The following is a 5,052-nucleotide window of genomic DNA, read 5'->3' as shown; positions in this document are numbered from 1 at the left end:
CTGTCTGGGATGTATTAAAAATATTCCTGTATTGGTCAAAAACAATCAGTTCTTTTCTCCTAGAATTGTTTTGAAACCATTCCACTCAGCCCCTCAGTCTCCATTTGTCATTTCATCACTCAATGGAAGATCCCCCCTTTCCTCCCAACTTTGACCACACACACACACACACACACACACACACACTCCAAACTCCCTCTGCTCACCATAGCTTAGCATGTGCATTAATCCTTGATGCCTTGGAGAGAGATCTGCACTGAATAACTCCATAAATGTATGAGTGTCCAAAATGAAGAGGAGCAGAGAAATGTGTGGGCAGTGGACTGAGAAGCATGTCCAAGTTTACTAACAGGAAGGGGGCACAGCGTGGGCAGGTGGAGCTGTAAATAGGTGAGGGGTGGTTTGGGGTGTTGTAGGGGAAAGGGAGATGTGAAGGCATGTTCCTCATGTGAAATGTCTATCTTGATAGATGGGAATCAGACTTTGTTGCAATATTTATTTTGCGACATGGACATAATGTGATCAAGATATTAACCTTCATCCCCATGTAACACAAATTGTAGCCACATTTCAAGAACAAGACAAAATGTTAATTAATTATGTGATCATTATGTGATACCATTAGGAGGTGAAACAACTGGTGGCGCTAATTCTACGATCAGGTGCCAGAAGCAGAAGAAGACTCTCTCTGAAGAAAATGGTGCAACAGTGTGGTGTAACTAATAGAGCACCAGTCAAACCTCTTAGTGTGGAAAACAATATAAATCACATGATGACAATATGCCATTTATGTTGGGTGTGTTAATCTGAGGAAGACTACAGTCTCCTCGTTGCTCCACACAAGTTTGATGTTTTTGTCTGCTGGCATTTTTAGTCTCTCGAGTGAAGTAGAAGTTTCATTAGATGTTTAAGTCACATGAAGCATGTTTATCACCATTTATTCAGTAAGTGTTTCCATTTTACATTGTCACATTTTGCTTTCAGTACACCAAATATTGTGTAATATGGAAGCCAGTCATGATCCTGTGCAGTATACAAATGTGAGTGGAAATCTGAATGTACAGCTCATGTACTGTACAGTGAGAATGAACTTTACCAGTCCGTTTTCAGTATGAAATTTCTGTTTTCACCTCACGAGAGGGACCAGGTGTACTTTTAAAAATTTTTAGCCAGTGTAGTATTTTTCTATATGTGTATGTATTGGGAACATTTAAAGAATATGCAGATTTATTAAAATGTGGCTCCATTTTTTTGGTAGTTATGTTTTCATATCTTACTGGTTATTGCACTCAGCAAATCTGCAGCTGAGTTCCTGGGTTTTGGCAACATCACCACAAAGACGTCAGACAGGGCACAAAACTTGAGAACTTGGTTTTCAAATCGGCTCTGAACAAACCCACATTAGCCAAACCTATTCAACAGATAAAATAAAGGTGAACAGGGAAACCTTTACCCAAACTGTACATTATAAATGCCCAGACAGTTTTGCCCAACATGTTGTTAGCAACATGCTGGTTTCACTCACTTTTGGTTCAGCTCCACACAAAGTGGTTCAGCCACACACGCTCTGGCCACACTTTTGGCTTGTTTACAGTCTGTCTGATCATCTGACCACAAACACTTGCCATATTACACTTTACTGTAGCTTTGTAACACTATCGCCAGAAACAAGCATCAACACTGGGCAATTCTACAAAATACTGGATTATAAATTATTACTTTCTAAAATGTGGGAATGTGGAAACTAAGCTGTGATTAAGGTTAGGAAAACATTGCTGCAGCAATTAAGTTATAGTTAAGGTATAATAACGGCAAGGCAACTAAAACATTTGTAGTGAATGAAAATGAACACCCTGACCCTTACTTACCAGCTTGCTGCATAACTGGCACATTACTTCCTGCCCAGGTACTGAAAAACAGCACTGGAACCACAATACATAATTCCAGGGAGTCTTGGCTTACTGTATAGTGCCATCTAGTTTTCAGATGTCAGCAATTATTTTGGTACTGTATGTACAATATCATAATATCTAAAACTAGCCAAACACTACCAAAACTTCCAGTGATAGTTTCTTTAATTCCATTTCTGTTTTCCCTAATTATGTGTTGTTTCACTTTCCTCTGCAGAAGGATATTTAAGGGTCACAGGTGACGTAATTTAGTTTTGTTCAATTATTCATATTGAGATGTATTGAATCAATACATTTTAATAATAACGGTGCATGTGCATCATCTGAGAAATCCATGTGTTTGATACCATGGATCAATAGAGCATACAAAGCTTGAGATTGGGAAGAAACTTGTTGAGTTGCACTTTAATTCCAAAATCCTGAATTATAGAGAGTCAAGCTGAGCAGGAAAGACAGCCTGAGGAGTAGTTCATTGAAGGCTTGTGTGCTTACTTCTCCCTCAGCATCTTTCTCTCTACCTCTAAACCTCTTTCTAATCCCCTGCTCGTCCCTCGGTCCTTGTGGAATGATATACGTTTGTTCACCCTGTCACATCTTTGCCACTCTTCCTTCATCTATTCGCTCTGTTGTCTGTCCATTCCTCAGCTGCCAACTCCTCTCCTTCCCCCCTCTTCTCACTCCCTTGATGACTTTAAATGACTACAGGGAAAGTGATTTGGAGTTCAGGTAAAGTTCAGACACAAGCCTGGCAGCCTCTCTCTATTCTCCCTTTCTAAGCCAACATGTGAAAGTCTTCCCCAGCTTCTTCTCGGCATAGGATTGACCTCAGTGCTCAAAGCCCCCAGAACAGCAATCGTATAAGTCAGTCCCCTGTGACTAGGACTTTACGTTTGATCAAATGAGGTGCAGCGTCAGTGTTTGACATTTGGCTCACTTCTTTTTAATGCAATTTTCTTATGATTTTTAACATGGACAGATTAGGAGCAACAGGAGCAAGACTGAAAAATGGTCACAAATGACACAGTTTTGCAACCACTTTGTGTCATTTTGTTTTGTGTCTCTTTATAGTACTTATGTCTCCTTGTGGCCACTTAGTGTCTCTTAGCTGGAGGGAAATGTGGGACATGGATGCAGGAAGGATTAGATTCATTCTAGGCACAACTTATGATGTGCTTCCTTCTCCCCAAAGTCTGAATAGATGGATAGGTGATGACCCAACATGTTCCTTGTGTTTGGGTGTAGCTTCACTTTGGCACATTCTCTCAGGGTGTAAAAACAAGCCTGGCTGAAGGACGATACACCTGGAGACATAATCAAGTGTTGAAATGTTTAGCAGCAGCTACTGAAAGTAGATGCTTAGAGATAAACTCAGTGGAGGAGTAGAATAAACAAGAGGGGATTTTGTTTGTTCATTAGGCTGAAAAACACAGGAAGCAAGTCATTTTGAACAGGCAGGATGCAGGCCAGCTAAAGGAGAGACTGGCAAATGAAAGTGGATTTAGGAAATCAGCTCATAGTTCCTGAAGAGATAGTCAGCACTAACCTCAGACCAGACCTTGTGTTGTGGTCAGAAGCACAGTGGAGTGTGTATTTTGTCGAGCTCACAGTTCCCTGAGAGGAAGAAACTGAAATAAACAGAATTAGCCATGGAGACAGAGGAGCATGGCTGGAAAGTTAAAGTCTGCCCCGTGGAGGTTGGTTGTAGGGGATTTGTAGCCAAGTCAGCTGTCTCTCTGCTAGGTGAGTTAGGTTATAAAATGGCAGAGCCTAAGACAGGCAGTTAGGAATTTAGTTCATAGTTCTACAAGGTCCAGTGAGTGGCTCTGGAGCAGAAGAAAGGTGTGTGAATGGGGTAAAAATACTGTAGGTAAGTGCTTTGAACAAAATGTAAACTACCAACATATGTGTGGGTTATGCTTGTTAAAAGTGAAGTATAGTATCAGAGGAGGACAGGCTTAACTAAAATGTTTGATACATGTAACAGGCTTGAGACCTACTTCTTGCAGAATAAAAGGAAGCTAAAGTCTGGCTAGTTATCTGGTGAGCTATTTTAAATGTTTGGTAGCTAGAACAGCAGTTGAAATGTTTGCTAGTGCTAGTGACTGTTTGGTAACAGTTAGCCTAAATTAGCCCGAGTAGATGAAGGGGTGTGTGGGTGCAGGCAAAGAGGGGGTGGTTCTGGGACACTGGAACAAACTGTTGAGCCTTCTCAGTTTTGTGGGCTCAACTCAACGAGACACCAGTTAGTGAGAGGATGCCCACCTGATGACCTTGTAGACTTGCCTTCACTCCTACAACCTACACTGAACTTGTGTTGGTTAATATAGTTACAGACTCACTGGAATTGTTAAGTCTGCTTTTCAAATGATCAAAGATCAAAGATTTTTACTGTCAATTCACTATATGTGCAGGACATACAGAAAAATCGAAATACTGTTGAGTGGTATGAATGCCCATACCATTTAAGAAAGTAAAATAGAATAAAAGTAGAATAAACACAGAATAAATAGAATATGAAAACTGAATTAAAGTAACAAGAATAAACTAAATGGTACAACCTAATAGGCTCTGATGAAACTCAAAGCCATGTGCAAACAGTGATAGTAGTGCAAATAGTAACAAGAAGATTGTCAGGTGGTCAGCATCACCAGGAGCATTGGTGGTGAGATGCATAATAGCTTATGGTCAAGGTCAAAATGTTTATTTGTCATATGCACAGTTAGAAACATGTTTCCCTGTACAATGAAATTCTTACTTTGCTGTCCACATGAATTCCACAAAATACAAATGAAATATAAAGTAGATAAATAAGTAACACAAAATCTAAGGCACTTTAAACAACAAATGCAGCAATATAAAAAAAATATATAAGAATATAATAGAGAATGTATGCTGCATGGGAGCAGCAAGTGCAGCAGTCAACAGTCAATGTGCAATTATGCATGTGCCAACTGAGAATGTAAACAGTACAGGTCGAAAGTACATGGCGTATTTCCTGGTAATAAACTCCTCAGCTGTTTAGGAGTCTGATGGCAGAGGGAAGGAAAGAATTTTTCAGTCTGGAGGTCCTGCATTTCACACTTCTGAACCTCTGGCCAGAGGGTAGGGAGGCAAACAGTCCGTGCTGGGGGTGGGTGGGGTC

Source organism: Monopterus albus, unplaced genomic scaffold, assembly GCF_001952655.1.
Source record: "Monopterus albus unplaced genomic scaffold, M_albus_1.0 scaffold233.1, whole genome shotgun sequence".
Lineage (NCBI taxonomy): Eukaryota > Metazoa > Chordata > Actinopteri > Synbranchiformes > Synbranchidae > Monopterus > Monopterus albus.
The sequence above is the reverse complement of the archived record's forward strand: the minus strand, read 5'-3'. Positions refer to the sequence as shown.